The 21770-nt window shown below is 36.7% G+C and overlaps 2 non-coding genes across 2 annotated transcripts; one reads left to right on the forward strand and one right to left on the reverse strand.

Moving 5' to 3' along the window:
• The first annotated feature begins 1975 nt into the window (after positions 1 to 1975).
• On the forward strand, positions 1976 to 2083 carry LOC121231264 (small nucleolar RNA R71). Its single transcript, XR_005929328.1, has one exon. It is a non-coding gene; the product is annotated as a small nucleolar RNA R71 (small nucleolar RNA).
• A 5723-nt stretch (positions 2084 to 7806) lies between these two features.
• On the reverse strand, positions 7807 to 7913 carry LOC121231498 (small nucleolar RNA R71). Its single transcript, XR_005929556.1, has one exon. It is a non-coding gene; the product is annotated as a small nucleolar RNA R71 (small nucleolar RNA).
• Between the last annotated feature and the right edge of the window lie 13857 nt (positions 7914 to 21770).

Raw genomic sequence — 21770 nt, forward strand, 5'->3', positions numbered from 1 at the left:
AGTAATAACTATCTTTTTATTATCTAACCTAGAAATAAAAGGGTTTATTTATTAAGCAAATTATTTAAACTAATTAACTAATTTAATTAAAGAGAAGAGAGAATTCGAAAAAAGACTTGAAGAGAAATAATTAATAAAGACGACACCCAAGGAGGAATCCACCTAGATTTCACTTGTTATCTGACTCTGAACCGGACGATTTATTCACTTGACTTGATCCGTGAGACTCCCTAACCTATGTTATTATCCCCATTCAAGACTAATAACGTCTAACCCTTAGATTGAATAACCGAGACTTTTCTCTAATTAACACTCCAGGGTTGCATTAACTCGATCTACGGACTCTTATATTAGGTTTCACCCTAATCCAGCAAAATCTCGTAACCCTATTTCTAGGCGCACGATCAACTTCGCTTAATTATGTCGAATCTACTCTTATGCAAGGTCTATTCCTTCTCTGCATAAGCACATCAAATCATGAATTAATACCTGGAATATTAACTCAAGCATTAAGAACACATAATTAAGAACAAATCAAGTATTTATCATACAGTTCAGATAATAATAACAAGATTAATCATAGGTTTTATCCCCCTCAGGTATCTAAGGGGGTTAGTTCATAATAAAATAAGAATACTTCTCAAAAGTATGAAAATAACAAAACATAAAGAAAACTCTAAAACCCCTGAAGGAATTCTGAGAGAGATCTTCAGTATTGGAGTAGCTCCGGCTTTTGAGATGGATCGTCTGGCTTCCTTCAAGTAATTCCCGGTGTGTGGTTCTGTGTTCCAAAAAAGTTCTAGAAAGAGCGGCCTCTTTTTAGGTCATACTTAGGGTGTTTATATAGGCTTTGGGTTGGCTTTCTTCCTCCCTAAGTATCCTTTTTCGTGTAAAATACAGCTCTTTGAAAAAGGGACATGCCCATGTGCCACAGTCGTGAGACGTGATTACCAAGCCGTGTTCGATCCATTGAATTGCACACGACCATGTGGGCTCAATGGCCAGGCCGTGTGAATAGTGAAAACCTTGGTCGACACCCCCGAAGGCCACGGGCGTGTGAGATGCCCGTGTGGCAAGGCTTAGGCCGTGTGGTCTTCTTGATTTGGTCAGTTTTGTCCCTTTTTAGCTCATTTTTGGCTCCTTTTGACTCTTGGTGCTCTCCTGAGTACAAAACATGAAATAACCGGATTAATAGCACCAAAATCCACAAATATAATAGTAAACATCCATAAATATGCTAAGTATTTGGGGTAAAAACATGTATTATTTGGCATTTATCAGCAAGCTACCTTGTGGTCATTTGAAAATCAACTTGGCGAGCTGTCCAATCTGAGTTTCGAGCCCCTGGATTGATGCTTGTTGATTTTTGAGTGCTGTCTCGGTATTCTAAAAACGAGTTTCTGACACCGAGATGAATTTGGTTAGCATCTCCTCAAGGTTCTACTTTTTCTCCTGCTGGTATGGTGGTTGCTGAAAGCCTAGAGGGGGTGGTGGTTTCTAATTTCCTTGGCCTCCTCATGAAAAATTTGGGTGATTCCTCCAACCTGCATTGTAAGTATTGTTATAAGGATTGTTTTGATATTGAGGATTATTACCCATGTAATTTAACTGCTCGTTGTCCATGTTGTGGCCATAAAGTGGGTATTCTGAATTTCTCGATCCACCTCTATTTGCTTCGCACTGCATTATTGGGTGAACCTGTGAAGAACTAAGAAAACCATTAACTTTCTTATTCAAGAGTTCTACCTGATTAGAGAGCATGGTGATCGAATCGACGTTATAAACACCGACTGCTTTCGTTGGCTTTGTCCTCACAACTTGCCACTGATAGTTATTCAGTGACATCTCCTCTATAAATTCATAGGCATCTTCAGGTGTCTTATTATTGATGGTTTCTCCAGCGGCTACATAAATCATCTGCCGAGTCAAAGGATTCAGGCTATTATGAAACGTTTGAACCTATAGCCAAAACGGTAACCTATGGTGAGGGCACCTTCTCAAAAAGGTCCTTGTATCTCTCCCATGCATTGTAGAGTGTTTTTAAATCCATCTGCACAAAAGAAGAGATATCATTACGTAATTTAACTGTTTTAGCCGGCGAAAAATATTTTAATAAAAACTTTTCGGTCATTTGTTCCCAAGTAGTGATTGACCATCATGGTAACGAGTTCAACCATTGTTTAGCCTTATTCCTTAACGAAAAGGGAAACAACCGAAGGCGGATGGCATCATAAAAAATGCCATTAATTTCAAAGGTATCGCAAAATTCTAGGAAATTTTCCAAGTGAGCATTGGAATCCTCGTCCTACAAACCATCAAACTGAACAAACTGTTGTATCATTTGAATTGTGTTAGGTTTCAGTTCAAAATTATTTGCAGCAATAGCAGGTCTAACTATACTTGACTCAGTTCCTATTAAATTAGGTTTATCATAATCATATATAGTGCGTGGAGCAGGATTCTGATTTACTGGATCAGCAGCAATCGCAGGAGGTAGCGAATTTTCTTGGTTTTCAGCCATCTCCTCGGTTGTGGTTGAAGTATCGTCCTCTTGCTTGTCCTCTGTGTATCTTAGGCTTCGTCTTATTTCTCTCCAGTTCCTGCGAATTGTGTGGTCGATCTCACCGTCAAAAACTAGTGGTCCTGACGGGTTTCTTCTGGTCATAAACTAGAAAAACCTGTCAGAAGAAAATAAATAAAGAGTTAGAAAAGAAAAAAATTTAAATTGCAATGAAAGTAAAATGGCTAAATTAATAAAAATTGAGTATTCCTAATATCTTAGTTCCCCGACAACGGCACCAAAAACTTGATACGTGATATTCGTGATAGGTTTTAAATATTTATAATGAATCATTGTTGAAACTAACTATTATCACAATGAAGGCAAGTGTACCTATCGAATAGTAGTATAGCTTTAGCAAGACTGGATTATCGAACCTAAAGGAACTAAAAGTACTAGTATCAACTTTCTTTTTATTATCTAGCCTAAAAAATAAAAGGGTTTTGTTTATCTAACTAGTTAACTAAACTAAGAAATCACAGAAAAGAAATTTGGGGAAATACTTTTTGGAAAACTCGATTGATTAAGACAATACCTAATGAAAACTCCATCTAGACTTCACTTGTTATTTGACTCTGAATCGGACGATTTATTCATTCAACTTGTTTCGTAGAGATCCCTAAGTTATATTATTATCTCTCTCGAGACTAACAATGACTGACCCTAATTTGAATAATTGAAATCTCTTTCTAATTAATGCCCTAGGGTTGCATTAACTCGATCTATGGATCCCCTTATTAGGTTTCACCCTAATCCGGCAAAATCTTGTCACCCTATCTCTAGGCGCGCAACCAACTCCACTTAATTATGACAAATTTACTCTTAGATAGGGTCTATTCCGCCCCTGAATAAGAGCTTAACTTGAATCAATATCCTGGAAAATCAAAACAAGAATTAAGAACACATAATTAAGAACAGGACAAATATTTATCCTACAATTCAGATAATAATAACAAGATCCATCTTAGGTTTCATTCCCCTTAGGTATTTAGGGGTTTTAGTTCATACTAATGAAAGAAAACATCTTAAAAGAATAAAAATAACAAAACATAAGAAAACCCAAAAATCCTGAAGGAATTTGAAAGGAGATCTTCAGTCTTGATGGTGAATCCGGATTCTGAGATGGATTGATCAGCTTTCCTTGAGCAATTCCCTTCTTCCTCCTGTGTGTCCCCTCTATCTAAATGCCTCCTCAAGTGTTTAAATAGGCTTTGGAATGCCTAAGAGCCCTCAAAATTGGCCTTTTTCGAATTGGACTAAACTTGGGCTCTACAGGGACACGCCTGTGTGCGATTGCTTAAGGCCGTTGTCAAGGCTGTTAAATGGGCACGGGCGTGTGATCTACCCGTGTAAATCATGCTTTGACCTTGCCAAAGGGACACGACCATGTGGTCTGCCCGTGTGAGGAAGTCCAGGCCGTGTTGATTTCGTACGTTGGCCCATTTTCTCCGTTTTTGGTCCGTTTCTCGTTCCTTTCACTCTCCTATGCTCACCTAAGTATAAAACATGAAATTAAGGCATTAGAAGCATCGAATTCACCAATTTTAAGGAAAAATCATCCATAAAATATGCTAAGCATGGGATAGAAATATGTATAAATTACAGTTTATCAAGCAGAGATTACATGAATGAGGTAATCTCGACACTTCCCAACCATTACCACCTCGTCATTCTCAGTCAGTCTCAGAGTAACTCTTTTGGTTACACAGTCTAGACTGACCCGATAGTCAACAAGCCAATCCATTCCCAGAATTAAATCAAACTCATTAAAGGGAAATTCCATTAAATCAGTTGGAAATATCATACCCTGAAGCTCTAGGGGTACCCGCTTGTATACTCTATCAACTCGAATTGACTGACCCAAGGGACTTGTCATAGAAAACTCTCTAGTAGTATTCTCAACAGTTAAACCTAGAGTTATAGAAAAAACACTAGCTATGTACGAATGAGTAGAACCAATATCAATGAGAGCATAATACGGAACATAATGGATAAAAAAGGTACCTACAATGACATCAGCATTATCGCTCTCCTCGCGACGTTTAGCCGTATAAACCAATGTTGGCTGACGAGCCTCAGCCTGACTTGCACCTCTAGTCGGTGCCCTATGACCTCCCCTAAATCCATTACCACCCCTACTAGTACCAACCATGGAATGGTTGTTGAACCTCTCTCGGAGGCCGAACAAAATTTGGAGTCAGAGCCTGTACCGTAGCTGACACTGAATAAGATCGACGGAGGCAACGCCTAACTCGGTGCTCATCGAATCATAATGGAGGCACGCTCTTAACTTCCTCTAGTACTCGCCTGGATGGCATTTTTTACAATCACTACACTGCTGAATCTCAGTCACTATAGCTGGTGCCTCAACCCTTAGGGGCTTATCAAACCTTGTTCGCTTCTGAGGGCATTGAACAGAACCAGAGGGACCCGAATCCCTCTTAACCTTATGCTGGTCCTTCTCACAATCACGACACTCGCGCTCAATTCACTTTACTTCTTACACTATCCTCGCTTTGTTAACTAGAACCGTGAAAACTTGCTTCCTCTGAGGAGCTATCAAAACTCGTAAATCATATCGAAAACCCTCCTCAAATCGCACACACTTATCGTAATTGGATGCTACTAAAGTTCGTCTATATCTACTCAGTCGCAGAAACTCAGCTTCATATTTAGCCACAGATTAGTCACCATGAACTAGGCTTATAAACTCACATCAGTGAGCCTCAACATAACTCACCCCCACATACTTACCCTAGAAAGTGTTCTTGAAATAATCCCAGTTCACCTGTCCAAGCTGAGCACCTTGCTCAATAGTTAGCCACAACTGGTAAGCTTCGTCTGAGAGTAGAGACACAGTGCCCCTCAGTTTTTGGGTAAGAGTGTAGTCAAGGTTTATCATGATACACTTGGTAACCTCGAGCCAATATTCAGCAACAGTAGGAGCGACTCCTATGATGCCACTGAACAGTTCAGCACTATTCGACTGGAGTCGTTCAGCAATCGACCCTCGACTTCCTGATCCTGAACGAGTCCCAGTGACCCTCTCAAGTACCCAAATCATGGCCTGGGATAGTGCGTTTTCCCCAGCTATCGGAGTATGAGAATTTGTCTCAGCAGTGGGAGCACCAACAGTTTTACTGGTCTCTAGAGTGAGCATACTACCTGATAAACCGTAATTTATACATATTTTTATCCCATGCTTAGCACATTTATGGATGAATTTGCTAAATTCAATGCTCCTGATCCCTTAATTTCATGTTTTATACTTAGGTGAGCATAGAAGAGTAAAAAAAACGAGAAACAAGCCAAAAAAGAGAAAATGGGCCAACATGGGAAATCAACACGGCCTGGACGTCCTCATACGGGTAGGCCACACGGCCGTGTCCATTTGGTAGAATTGAAGCATGACTCGCACGAGTAGACCACACGCCCGTGCCTATTTAACAGCCTTGACCACGGTCTGAAGCAATCGCACACGAACGTGTCCCTGTCGAGCCCAAATATGTCCTATTCAGAAAATGGCACTTTTGAGGGCTTTTAGGCATTCTAAAGCCTATTTAAACACTTGAGAGGGCACTCAGAAGGAGAACAGGGAGTAGGAGGCAAGGAATTACTCAAGGAAAGCTGATTAATCCATCTCAGAAGCCGGATTCATCGTCAAGACTGAAGATCTCCCTTCAATTTCCTTTAGGAGTTTTTGGGTTTTCTTTATGTATTGTTATCTTTATTCTTTTGAGATGTTTTCTTTCATAATTATGAACTAAACCCTCTAAATACATAAGGGGAATGAAACCTAAGATAGATTTTGTTATTATTATCTGAATTGTATGATAAATAATTGACTTGTTCTTAATTATGTGTTCTTAATTCTTGTTTTAATATTCTAGGATATTGATTCAAGTTAATGCGCTTATTCAGAGGAGAAAAAGTCCCTATCTAAGAGTAAATTTGTTGTAATTAAGCGGAGTTGATTGCACGCCTAGAGATAGGGTGACAAGATTTTGCTGGATTAGGGTGAAACCTAATAAGGGAGTCCATAGATCGAGTTAATGCAACACTAGGGTATTAATTAGAAAGAGATTTCAATTAATCAACCTAGGGTTAGACACTATTAGTCTCGAGAGAGATAATAATATAACTTAGGGATTTCTACGGATCAAGTCATATGAATAAATCGTCTGATTCAGAGTTAAATAACAAGTGAAGTATATGTGGATTTTTCCTTGGGTATTGTCTTAATCAATCAAGTTTTCCCAAAAGCTTTTCCTCAATTTTCTCTCTGTGCACTTTTAGTTTAGTTAATTAGTTTGGATAAATAAATCCCTTAATTTTTAGGCTAGATAATAAAAAGAAAGTAATTACTAGTACTCTTGGTTCCTTTGGGTTCGACAATTTGGTCTTGCTAAAGCTATACTACTGTTCGATAGGTAGACTTCCCTTCATCGTGATAATAGTTAGTTTCAAGAATGATTAATTATAAATTTTTAAAACCTGTCCCAAATATCACGTATCTAGTTTTTGGCGCTGTTTCCGAGGAACTAAGATATTAGGAACAGTCGATTTTTATTACTTTAGCCATTTTACTTTATTTTCAATTAAAATTTTTATTTTCTTTTCTAATTTTCTCTTCTATTCGCTTCTGGTAGGTTTTTTTATAGTGTTTGACTAGAAGAAACCCGTCGGGACCATTATTTTTTAATAGTGAGATCGATCGCACAACTTGTAGAAACCGAAGACAAATAAGGCGAAGCTTAAGATACACAGAAGAAGAGCAAGAGGACGATATTCAAACCACAACCGAGGAGATGGCTGAAAATCAGGAAAATCCGCTACCTCCTGCGATTGCCGCTAATCCAATAAATCAGAATCATGCTCCACGCACTATGTATGATTATGCTAAACTAAATTTAACAGGAACTGAGTCAAGTATAGTTAGGCCTGTTTTTGCTGCAAAGTATTTTGAACTGAAACCTAGCACGATTCAAATGATACAGCAGTTTGTTCAGTTTGATGGTTTATAGGATGAGGATCCAAACAATCACTTGGCAAATTTTCTGGAGTTTTGCGACACATTTAAAATCAATGGCATTTCTAACGACGCCATACCTCTTTGGTTATTTCCCTTTTCATTAAGGAATAAGGCTAAACAGTGGTTGAACTCATTACCACGAGGGTCAATCACTACTTGGGAACAAATGACTGAAAAGTTTTTACTAAAATATTTTCTGCCGGCTAAAATGACTAAATTAAGGAATGATATCTCTTCTTTTGTGCAGATGGATCTAGAAACACTCTACAATACATGGGAGAGATACAAGGATCTGTTGAGAAGGTGCCCTCACCATGAGTTACCACTCTGGCTACAGGTTCAAACTTTTCACAATGGCCTGAATCCTTCAACTAGACAGATGGTTGACGTAGCCACTGGTGGGACTATCAATAATAAGACATCTGAGGATGCTTATGAATATATAGAAGAGATGTCACTAAATAATTATCAGTGGCAACTCATGAGGACAAAGCCAATGAAAGCAGCTAGTGTTTTCAACCTCGATGCGGTTACTATGCTATCTAACTAGGTAGAACTCTTAAATAAAAAGATTGAATGATTGTGTGGTTCTACTCAGGTACATCTAGTAATGCAATGCAATACAAATGAAGGTGGAACGAGCAATTCAGAATACCAACCTTATGGCCTCAACATGGAACACGAGCAACTAAATTTTATGGGTAATAATCTTCAACCTCAAAATAATCCTTAAAATAACATTTACAATGCAGGTCGGAGGAAGCACCCAAATTTCTCATTGGGAGGCCAAGGAAATCAAAGACCACAACACCATCCAGGCTTCCAACAACAACCTTACCAGCAAGAGAAAAAGTCGAACCTTGAAGAGATGATGTCAAAATTTATTTCAGTCATGGAATCCCATTTTCAAAACACTGAAACTGCACTTAAAAAAATCAGTAAGCGTCGATCCAAGGACTCGAGAATTAAATTGGGCAGCTGGCTAAGATGATTTCAGAAAGACCACCAGGAAGTTTACCTAGTAACACCGAACCCAATCCAAAAGAGCATGTGAAAGCAGTTACACTAAGGAGTGGGAAAGTGTTAGCTGAATCTGAAAAGAAGCCACCACAAGAAGCTGAAAGAGACAAAGGAGAGGAAGAAAAACCCGAAAACAATGACAATCTAATGCCAAAGGAATATAAACCACCAATCCCATATCCAGCAAAGTTGAAGAAAGACCGCATGGATGAACAATTCGGTAAATTTCTTGAACTTTATAAACAATTGCATATTAACTTACCTTTTGTTAAAGCTATATCGCAGATGTCCACATATTCAAAATTTTTAAAGGAGCTTCTAAAAAACAAAAGGAAGTTTGAAGACTTATCTACGGTGGAACTTAATGAGGAGTGCTCGGCCATACTCTAAAATAAACTGCCAACTAAACTGAAAGAGCCAGGAAGTTTTACTATTCCCTGCTTAATTGGTAGTTTGAATGTTGATAAGGCACTAACTGATTTAGGCACTAGCATTAATTTAATGCCATATAAAATGTTTAAACAACTTGGTCTTGGGGAACCTAAACCCATTAGGATGAGTATTCAATTAGCTGATAGATCTGTTAAATACCCTAGGGGAATTATAGAGGATATACTTATAAAAGTAGATAAATTTATATTCCCTATTTATTTCGTTGTGCTTGACATGGATGAGGATGTTGAAGTGCCTTTAATCTTAGGTCGTCCATTTCTAGCCACTGTCAGGGCTGTTATTGATATGAGTGATGGTAAATTGGTACTCAGAGTAGGTGACAAAGAGATTATCTTTAAAATTTATAATGCCATGAGATTTTCTAGGGAACAGGATGAGTCATGTTATTTTATTGACTCTATTGATCATGCTACTCAAAATTCTTTTCAGAAAATCATACATAAGGACATGCTGAAACTGTGTCTTGCCCAAAGAGAGGAGGGGGTGATAATTCTGAGATAGGAACTAAATTGAATCCCAGTGAACCCTCCCTAAGACCAGCAGAATATGAGGGTATTAAGGTAAATGATGAACTTAAGCAAAAACCCTCTATTGAATAACCTCCGAAACTAGAACTTAAACAATTGTCGAATCACTTAGAATATGCATTTCTTGGAAATAACTCTACATTACTGGTAATTATTGCATCTAATTTGCAACCCAAAGAGAAAGAGGAATTACTCCAAGTCTTAAGAGAGCATAAAAGGGCCATAGCTTGGAAAATTTCTGACATTAAAGTGATCAGTCCTTTTTTTTGCACCCACAGAATTTTAATGGAAGACGAATATAAGCCATGCGTACAAGCCCAAAGATGACTAAACCCCAACATGAAGGAAGTTGTTAAAGCTGAGGTAATTAAACTCCTAGATGCCGGAATTATTTATCCTATTTCTGACAGTTCCTAGGTAAGTCCAGTATAGTTGTTCCTAAGAAAGGAGGCATGACTGTTGTAGCCAATGAGAAGAATTAATTAATCCCAACAAGGACAGTCACAGGTTGGAGAGTTTGCATTGATTATAGGAAGCTAAATGATGCCACGAGAAAAGATCACTTCCCCCATCCATTCATTGACCAAATGTTGGAAAGATTGTCAGGACACATGAACTACTGCTTTTTAGATGGACTCTCTGGCTATTTTCAAATCCCAATAGCTCCTGAAGATCAAGAAAAGATGACATTTACATGTCCATACGGTACATTTTCTTATCGTAGAATGCCTTTTAGATTATGTAATGCTCTTGTTACTTTTCAGCGTTGCATGATGGTTATTTTTGACGAACTCGTAGAAGACATCATGGAAGTGTTTATGGATGATTTCTTAGTTTTTGGTAATTCTTTCTATCTTTTCCTTAAAAATTTAAAACGAGTCTTAATAAGATGTGAAGAAACAAATCTTATACTTAACTGGGAAAAATGTCATTTTATGGTTCAAGAAGGTATTGTGTTAAGACATAAAATTTCTAGTAAAGGGATTGAGGTTGATAAATCTAAAATTGAAGCCATTGAGAAACTACCTCCTCCTAATTCGGTTAAGGCTATTAGAAGCTTTTTAGGACATGCTGGGTTTTATAGAAGATTCATTAAAGACTTTTATAAAATAGCTAAGCCTTTGACTAAATTACTAGAAAAAGATGTGCCTTTTAATTTTGATCAAGAATGTTTAGAAGCATTTAATACTTTAAAGGATAAATTGACTAAAGTTCCAATTATAATTGCACCTGATTGGAATTTACCTTTTGAACTAATGTGTGATGCAAGTGATTTTGCAATAGGTGCAGTTTTGGGACAGCGGAGAGATATGCATTTCCAACCTATCTATTATGCTAAGAAAACTTTGACAGCCGCACAGGAAAACTACACCACCACGGAGAAAAAGCTACTAGCTATGGTTTTTGCATTCGATAAATTTAGACCATATCTAATATTGTCCAAAGTTGTCGTTTATACTAACCATTCTGCTCTTCGCTACCTTTTAACTAAGATTGATGCAAAACCTCGACTCATCCGATGGATTTTGTTATTGCAGGAATTTGACTTTGAGATTAAGGATAAGAAAGGAGTCGAAAACCTCGCAGCTAATCATCTTTCCAGGCTTGAAAATTCAAGTACCAAAGAGCTAGACGAAGTTGAAATAAATGATTCATTCCCTGAAGAACAATTTTTTGCTATATCGGATTTTGAGGTACCTTGGTTTGCTGGCATTGCAAATTTTTTAGCCGCTAACATTATCCCAAAAGGGTTGACACATCAGAAAAAGAAACGATTCTTTACTGATGCGAAAAACTACTTTTGGGAAAACCCTTTCCTTTTTCGTATATGTGCAGATCAAGTCATTAGGTGATGCGTTACAAGGACAGAAGCATTGAAGATCTTGGAACATTTCCACTCAGGACCAACTGGAGGACATTAAAGTGGAAATAAGACCGTACATAAATGTAATATCCTGAATTAGGGCTTAATCGGAATAGTGGTTTCATGACCACAAATCCGAGATAGAAATAATTATTTTACAATGATTTTGATGTTTATGATATGATTGCACGATTGTGTGAAAATTTCATGACAAAATTCTATGCCTAAAGTGCTTAAATTGAAAGTAGAGACTAAATCGAATAAGTTGCAAAACTTGCATTCTAGAAGTTTTTAGTATGAAATTGTTTTGGAATATTAATGAGGAGGTCTTAAATAGCAATTTGACCAATTTTAAGTTCATGGACAAAACTAGGACATGGAAGGAATTTTTGGAAAGTTTAGTAGTAAAGGTATTTTGGTCATTTAGTTATTAAAATGAATTAAAAACAAAATTAAAAGCCAATTTTTGTCCATCTTCTTCATTAGGCCGAAATTTCAAGGGTTCTCCATAGCTAGGGTTTGTTTCAAGCTTCCAATCTCCATAGTAAGTGATTCCAAGCCCCGTTTTTAATGTTCTTTACGTTTTTGGAATCCCGGAAGCTCGATTAAGCTTATGCTAGCAATAATTCAACCTAGGGTTTATATTTGGAAAAATACAGGTGAAATTTGTGTATTTTGATGTTTTATGATAGAATATGGGGTTTTAAATTATGTTAGACAACTTGTGCTACTTGGTTTTTAGTGAAAACGAGTAAAAGGGCTTAATCGGCAAAAATACCTAATAGTCACAAGTATATGTTAGAGAGAGAATTTGATGTTGCCATAGAAGGGAAAAGTGATCAGCATGTTATAAAACATAAGAATAAGGAATAAAGTTTAATTCTGAGCCTAGGCAAAGTGTAATTATGAAAAGTTTAGGGCAAAGTGTGTAATTTTTTAAAGTTCGTATTAGATGCTGTTTTGGATGAATGTATGTTATTAAATAAGATTAATTTGGTATTATAGGATCAAGAAAAACGAGATTCAAGTCGTGATCGAGGAAAAGAAAAGATTGTGGACTAAATTGCAAAATCTTTATATTTTGGTACCAAGGTAAGTTCATGTGTAAATAATGTAGCATAAATGTTATTTTTAAGTTATTAATGTTAATTATATGATATGCTGATTTTTAATCATGAAATATTATGCTTTGTGGTTAATGTTGAGTAATATGCAAATTATGTTTACTACTTGATAAATATGAATTGCTACCGAGTATTGGTTCCGATATTCCATGGAAGACGGCAAATGTGAGATCGAGGGAAAAAGCCCGTTTGAACCTTAGGAATAGATTAGGATACAAGTGACATGTCACTAGGATGGTTGAGCATCCAAACTCGTTGAGTTGAGTCCGAGTTCACTTATGGATGCAAATGTCCGAACTCGTTGAGTTGAGTCCGAGTTCGTGAGATGTAACTAGGCATCCGAGCTCGTTGAGTTGAGTCCGAGTTCATTTATGGATGCAAACGCCTGAGCTCGTTGAGTTGAGTCCGAGTTCACTTAGGGGCGGGTTATATGATTTCTTGATTACATATGAGGAACTTATGTGCAAATTATCCGTGTATCCGAGTTGTATTCCGATGTGTTCAACGGGTGAAATTTCTAGTTTAATGGAAGAGCACTTAAGATATAAGTGACGTTTTGGGTAAGTGTTGTGAAATGGACACTTTGGACAGGTATGTTCTTAACCCTCGGGTTGAAAATAGATACAACAACGATAAGGTGGTAAGATGATGAATGATGTTTAGAAATGTGATATATGTTTTGGTGGTACCATGCTAAAGTTGTTTGGTATATTTGTATTATTATGTTACTTGTTATTTACATATGAACTTACTAAGTATTTATGCTTACTCCTTCCTTTTCATTCACTGTAGTTTTGAACAAGCCAGCTCAGGAATCGGGACAGGTCGAAAGTTCGATCACACTATCCAAAGGACTTTTATCTTGGTAAATGGCTTGTACAACTACTTAAGTATGGCATGTATAGCAATATACCTATTTTGTGTAAATAATTTTATGATATGGCCATATTTGGTTGAGAAAATGTTTGATATTGATAATTCATGGTGATGGCTAATTTAGATCATGTTTGATATCATGGAAGTTTAATAGGTTATCTAGTTCATAAAAATTCATGGAAAGATGAAACTTGCCTTAAAACAGAATATTGCTGCAGCAATGACATGAATTTGAAAAATCACTAAAAATTGTATAAATGGAACTAAATGATGAGTAAGTTATGAAATTGAATCTTAATGAGTCTATTTTCATATGGATTGAACAAAATAGGAATATAAATTATATTTTATGAGATATTTAAACTTTTACGAAACAGGGCTAGAGTGATTTTTGGATCCCCTATTCTGACTTTAAAAATTCATAATAAAGTTTACTAAAATAATTAGAAGTTGTTATTTATATGTACAGATTCCTTATTGAGTATAATTTTAATAGAAACAAACCTCATAGTCATTGAAATTTTGTATAGAGATATATCTGATTCGTATACACAGAGGTCAGAGCAGTCGAACCTGAAACAGGGATACTTTAATTAATAAACTGTACTAATTGGCCAATCAAAAATCTATAAAAAATTAGTAAATATATATATGAGTCTAGCTTCAGGAAATTTACGGATCTTGATTTCGGTTTCGTAACTCGAGATATGATTTTTTTGTAACTATGATGTGAGTAGCCAGAAGCTGTGAATGTAGAAACAAATATTTGAAGTTCTTAAATTGATAAATTATGTCGGTAACCCTCAAGCTCGACTCCGGTGATGTCTGGGCGTGGGGCGTTACATTTAGTTGTCTCGATTAGGTTTAGTAGGTTCTCGGACTACGTGTTGTATGTACGGATTTTGCTATACATGCCATATGTATGAATTGTGATATTGTGACGACTTCTGACCTTTTTAATGATTTTTATATAGTAAATGGATCCGATTCAGCTGTGGCAGATGAGTAGAGAGTAATGCGCAGCTCGGCTGAAGGGGCAGCGCCGACTGAAACCACCTCCTACTGTTGGTCAGGAGGAGGAGAAGGGATCGGGAAGCCTTCTCAAATGATGAGTGCATGGTACACTGAGTTCGTTCGTATGAACCCAATGTACGACCTCCCCCCTCCCCCAATTCCTCAACCTATGCTCCAATGCCTCAAGGAGTGGATATGATAAAATTTCACAGAACCCCGTTGATAGAATTCTAAACAAGGGGCTGAAGAATTTAGAGCAAATATTGATGATGATGCAAGAAAGCAGAGTTCTGGCTTGAAATTCTATCGGTATTGATGAATTATCTTGTACACCTGAAGAATGTTTGAAATGTGCTACATCTTTGTTGAGAGATTCAGCCTATAATTGGTGGAAGACTTTGATTTCGGTGGTACCGAAAGAGAGGGTAACCTGGGAATTCTTTCAAGAAGAGTTTCAGAAGAAATATATTAGTGAAAGATTTATTGATCAGAAATGTAAAGAGTTTCTTGAGCTAAAGCAAGGTAATATGACAGTCTCAGAATATGAAAGAGAGTTTGTTCGATTGAGTAAGTATGCCAGGGAATATGTTCCTACAGAAGCCAAGATGTGCCGACGATTTGAAGACGGGCTCAACGAAGACATTAAAGTATTTGTCGGGATCCTTGAACTGAAAGAAATGGTAGTCCTAGTTGATCGAGCTTGTAAGGCTGAGAACTACTTAAAGAGAAGAGGAAGGTAGAGGCTGAGACACGAGATTGGAAGAAAAGGCCAATGAGTAAGGCACCTTCACAGCAACCCGGAAAGTCAAGAAATATGAATCCTCGTTCCCAAGTTTCAGCTGGGCAATCATATGGAAATTTTAAGAAGCAGAATGTGGGTCTAAATCTCAGAATACTTCTGCAGCCAGTGTAGGGAACTCGAGATTTGTTAAACCCGAGTGCCAGCGGTGTGGTAGAAATCATTTTGGTCCGTGCAGAGCAAATGAATGTTTTCGATGTGGTTCTCCGGATCATTTTGTTAGAGACTGCCCAGAGAGAGTGAGAAAGAAAAATTTCAAGTGTAAAAGCTAGTGGTGCAAACTCGAGGGGAAGGTATCCGAGAAAAGCTGGAAGTGAAACAAGCAGTAAGAATATAGCTAGAGATGCAGCAGTTAGATCTGAGGGAAGAGCTCCGGCTAGAACTTATGCTATTAAAGCGCGTGAAGATGCTTCATCACCCGATGTGATTACCGGTACATTTTTTCTTTATGATATTAATGTTATTGCTTTGATTGATCCTGGTTCTACTCATTCATACGTATGTATTAAACTCGTGTCTAGTATGAATATTCTGTTGAGAACACAGAATTTATGATTAGAGTGTCGAACCCGTTAGGCAAATGCGTGATAGTTGATAAAGTAAGCAAGAAATGCCCTTTAATGATTCGGGTCATTACTTTCCGGCCGACTTGATGTTGTTGCCGTTTGATGAATTTGATGTTATTTTGGGTATGATTGGTTGACATTGCATGATGCTATAATAAATTGCAAAGAAAAGGTTATAGAATTAAAGTGTGAAAGTGGTGAAATTTGCGGGTTGAGCCAGACAAATCAGAGGCATTATCTAGTATGATTTCTTGATGTCGGCTCAGAGATATTTGAGAAAGGGTTATGAAGCTTATTTGGCGTATGTAATTAATACAAAAGAAGTTGAAAAGAAAGTTGAATCAGTGCCGGTTGTGTGTGAATTTGCGGACGTATTTCCAGAAGAATTGCCGGGTTGCCTCCAGTCAGGGAAGTAGAATTTGGTATTGATTTAATACGGGAATAGCTTCGATCTGATTGCTCCATATAGAATGGCACCAACAGAGTTGAAAGAATTAAAGTCGCAGTTGCAAGAGTTGACTGATAAAGGCTTTGTGAGACTGAGTTTTTCACCTTGGGGTGCTCCCGTGTTATTTGTGAAAAAGAAGGATGGTTCTATGAGATTATGTGTTGATTATCGGCAGTTAAACAAGGTGACAATCAAAAACAAGTATCCGTTGCCGAGAATTGATGATTTGTTTGATCAGCTAAAAGGAGCGACATGGTTTTCAAAGATTGACTGAGATCTGGGTATTATCAGCTGCGAGTAAAAGAGTCAGATGTGCCTAAAACTGCTTTTAGAACAAGGTACGTATTATGAATTTTTAGTTTGCCATTCGGGTTGAAAATGCTCCTGCTGTGTTTATGGATTTAATGAATCTATATTTCGGCCATACTTGGACAGATTTGTTGTGGTGTTTATAGATGATATTTTAATTTATTCAAAAGATGAGACAGAGCATGCTGAGCATTTGAGGATAGTTTTGCAAACTTTGAGAGATAAGCAGTGTATGCTAAGTTTAGTAAAAGTGAATTTTGGCTCCGGGAAGTTGGATTTTTGGGTCATATTGTTTCAGGTGATGTATACGGGTTGATCCTAGTAAAATTTCAGCCATTGTTGATTGGAAACCACCGAAAAACGTAACTAAAGTTAGAAGTTTCTTGGGCTAGCTGGGATTATCGGCGGTTCGTAAATGATTTTCTATAATTGCTGCTCCTATGACTAGACTACTCGAAAGGATGTTAAATTTGAATGGACGGAAGAATGTCAACAGAGTTTCGAAGAATTGAAAAAGTTATTAACTGAAGCACCAGTGTTGATACAACCCGAATCAGGTAAAGAATTTTGTGTATAGTGATGCTTCTCTAAATGGTTTGGGGTGTGTACTCATGCAGAAGGAAAAGTGGTGGCTTATGCTTCGAGACAGTTAAACCTCATGAGAAAATTATCCTACTCACGATTTGGAATTGGCTGCGGTGGTATTTGCTTTGAAGATTTGGCGACATTATTTGTATGGTGAAAAGTGCCGAGTATATACGATCACAAAAGTCTTAAATACTTGATGTCACAAAAAGACTTGAATTTGAGACAGCGAAGATGGTTGGAGTTATTGAAAGATTACGAGCTTGTTATCGATTATCATCCAGGAAAAGCGAATGTGGTTGCGATGCTTTAAGCAGAAAGTTGTTGTTTGCTTTGAGAGTTATGAACACTCAGTTGAAAATTTCAGATGACGGTTCGATTCTAGCAGAGTTAAGAGCAAGACCGATGTTTTTACAAGAGATTTCTAAGCTCAAAAAAATTATCAAGATTTGCTAGCCAAAAGAAAACAGTGTGAAGCTGATATGGGATAGATTTCAGAATCGGTTCTGATGGTTGTTTATGTTTAAAAATCAGATTTGTGTACCGAAAAATATGAGTTGATTCAAAAGATTTTGCATGAAGCACATAATGGTTGTTTAGCGGTTCATCCGGGCAGTACGAAGATGTATAATGACTTGAAGAAAATGTACTGGTGGAGTGGAATGAAAAGAGATATTTCCGAGTTTTATCAAAGTGCTTAGTTTGCCAACAAGTGAAAGCTGAACACCAAGTACCTTCGGGATTACTCCAGGCTATTATGGTTCCGAATGGAAATGGGATCGGATTACTATGGATTTTATATCAGGCTTGCCGTTAACTCCAGGGAAGAAAAATGCCATCTAGGCAATAGTTGACAGACTGACTAAATAGGCTCATTTTATTCCGGTACGTACAGATTATTCTCTTAATAAGTTGGCTGAATTGTATATCGAGAGATTGTTGACTTCATGGGATACCTTTGTCAATCATTTCGATAGAGATCCGAGGTTTACCTCACGGTTTTGGCAAAAGTTACAAGAAGCATTAGGTACAAAGTTAAATTTCAGCACTGCCTTTCATCCACAAACTGATGGACAATCAGAGAGAGTAATTCAGATTCTTGAAGACATGCTCAGATGTTGTGTATTGGAATTTCAAGGTAGTTGGGAAAAGTATTTACCGTTGGTAGAATTTGCTTATAATAATAGTTATCAGACAAGTTTGAAGATGGCACCTTATGAAGCATTATATGGTCGTAAATGTCGGACGCCATTGTATTGGACTGAACTCAAGGAAAATCAGATTTATGGAGTTGATTTAATAAAAGAAACCGAAGAAAAGGTGAAAGTGATTCGAGATTGTTTGAAAGCTGCTTCAGATAGACAGAAATCTTATGCAGATTTGAAACGAAAGGAAATGGAGTTTCAAGTTGGTGATAAGGTATTTTTGAAAGTGTCTCCATCGAAGAAAGTCCTTAGATTTGGACGAAAGGGCAAGTTAAGCCCGCGTTTTATTGGACCGTATGAAATAATTGAAAAAGTTGGACCGGTAGCATATCGGCTAGCGTTACCACCCGAATTAGAGAAGATTCATGATGTGTTTCACGTATCTATGTTACGTCGGTATCGTTTGGATCCTTCACATATAATTTCACCGACAGAAATTGAACTGCGACCGGATATGACTTATGAAGAAGAACCGATTAAGATTTTAGCTCGAGAAGTCAAACAACTAAGAAATAAAAGTGTTGCACTTGTAAAAGTATTGTGGAAAAAGCATGGGGTAGAAGAGACTACATGGGAACCTGAAGAAACTATGAGAAACCAATACCCCCACCTGTTTACCGGTAAGATTTTCGAGGACGAAAATCCTTAAAAGGGGGGGAGACTTGTAATATCCTGAATTAGGGCTTAATCGGAATAGTGGTTTCGTGACCACAAATCTGAGATAGAAATAATTATTTTACAATGATTTTGATGTTTATGATATGATTGCATGATTGTGTGAAAATTTCGTGATGAAATACTATGCCTAAAGTGCTTAAATTGAAAGTAGGGACTAAATCGAATAAGTGGCAAAACTTACATTCTAGAAGTTTTTAGTATGAAATTGTTTTGGAATATTAATGAGGAGGTCTTAAATAGCAATTTGACCAATTTTAAGTTCATGGACAAAATTAGGACATGGAAGGAATTTTTGGAACGTTTAGTAGTAAGGGTATTTTGGTCATTTAGTTATTAAAATGAATTAAAAACAAAATTAAAAGCCAATTTTTGTCCATCTTCTTCATTAGGCCAAATTTCAAGGGTTCTCTATAGCTAGGGTTTGTTTCAAGCTTCCAAGCTCCATAGTAAGTGATTCCAAGCCCCGTTTTTAATGTTCTTTACGTTTTTGGAATCCCGGAAGCTCGATTAAGCTTATGCTAGCAATAATTCAACCTAGGGTTTATATTTGGAAAAATACCCATAGGTGAAATTTGTGTATTTTGATGTTTTATGATAGAATATGGGGTTTTAAATTATGTTAGACAACTTGTGCTACTCGGTTTTTAGTGAAAACGAGTAAAAGGGCTTAATCGGCAAAAATACCTAATAGTCGCAAGTATATGTTAGAGAGAGAATTTGATGTTGCCATAGAAGGGAAAAGTGATCAGCATTTATAAAACATAAGAATAAGGAATAAAGTTTAATTCCCGAGCCTAGGGGCAAAAGTGTAATTATGCAAAAGTTTAGGGGCAAAAGTGTAATTTTTTTAAAGTTCGTATTAAATGCTGTTTTGATAAATATATGTATTAAATAAGATTAATTTGGTATTATAGATCAAGAAAAACGAGATTCAAGTCGTGATCGAGAAAAGAAAAGATTGTGGACTAAATTCCAAAATCTTTATATTTTGGTACCAAGGTAAGTTCATGTGTAAATAATGTAGCATAAATGTTATTTTTAAGTTATTAACGTTAATTATATGATATGCTGATTTTTAATCGTGAAATATTATGCTTTGTGGTTAATGTTGAGTAATATGCAAATTATGTTTACTACTTGATAAATATGAATTGCTACCGAGTATCGGTTCCGATATTCCATGGAAGACGGCAAATGTGAGATCGAGGGAAAAAGCCCGTTTGAACCTTAGGAATAGATTAGGATACAAGTGACATGTCACTAGGATGGTTGAGCATCCGAGCTCGTTGAGTTGAGTCCGAGTTCACTTATGGATTCAAATGTCTGAACTCGTTGAGTTGAGTCCGAGTTCGTGAGATGTAACTAGGCATCCGAACTCGTTGAGTTGAGTCCGAGTTCACCTAGGGGCGGGTTACATGATTTCTTGATTACATATGTGGCACTTATGTGCAAATTATCCATGTATCCGAGTTATATTCCGATGTGTTCAACGGGTGAAATTTCTAGTTTAATGGAAGAGCACTTAAGATATAAGTGAAGTTTTGGGTAAGTGTTGTGCAATGGACACTTTGGACAGGTATGTTCTTAACCCTCGGGTTGAAAATAGATACACCAACGATAAGGTGGTAAGATGATGAATGATGTTTAAAGATGTGATATATGTTTTGGTGGTACCATGCTAAAGTTGTTTGGTATATTTGTATTGTTATGTTACTTGTTATTTACATATGAACTTACTAAGCATTTATGCTTACTCCTTCCTTTTCATTCACTGTAGTTTTGAACAAGCCGGCTCAGGAATCGGGACAGGTCGAAAGTTCGATCACACTATCCAAAGGACTTTTATCTTGGTAAATGGCTTGTACAACTACTTAAGTATGGCATGTATAGCAATATACCTATTTTGTGTAAATAATTTTATGATATGGCCATGTTTGGTTGAGAAAATGTTTGATATTGATAAGTCATGGTGAAGGCTAATTTAGATCATGTTTGATATCATGGAAGTTTAACAGGTTATCTAGTTCATAAAAATTCATGGAAAGATAAACTTGCCTTAAAATAGAATATTGCTGCAGCAATGACATGAATTTTAAAAATCACTAAAAATAGTATAAATAGAATTAAATGATGAGTAAGTCATGAAATTGAAGTTTAATGAGTCTATTTTCATTTGGATTGAACAAAACATGAATATAAATTATATTTTATGAGATATTAAACTTTTGCGAAATAGGGCCAGAGTGATTTCTGGATCCCCTGTTCTGACTTTAAAAATTCATAATAAATTTTACTAAAATAATTATAAGTTTTTATTTATATGTACAGATTCCTTATTGAGTCTAGTTTTAACGTAAACTAACCTCATATTCATTTAAATTTTGTATAGAGATATATCTGATTCGTAACACACAGAGGTCAGAGCAGTCAAACCCTGAAACAGGGGATACTTTAATTAATAAACTGTACTAATTGGCCCAATAAAAAATTCTAGAAAAAAATAAGTAAATAGATATATGAGTCTAGATTCAGGGAAAATTTACGGATCTTGATTTCAAGTTTTGTAACTCGAGATATGATTTTTCTTGTAACTGTGACGCGAGTAGCTAGAAAGCTGTGAATGTAGAAACAAATGATTTGAAGTTCTTAAATTGATAAATTATGTTCGGTAACCCCTCAAGCTCGACTCCGGTGATGGTCTCGGGCGTGG

Source organism: Gossypium hirsutum, chromosome A06 (genome assembly GCF_007990345.1).
Source record: "Gossypium hirsutum isolate 1008001.06 chromosome A06, Gossypium_hirsutum_v2.1, whole genome shotgun sequence".
Lineage (NCBI taxonomy): Eukaryota > Viridiplantae > Streptophyta > Magnoliopsida > Malvales > Malvaceae > Gossypium > Gossypium hirsutum.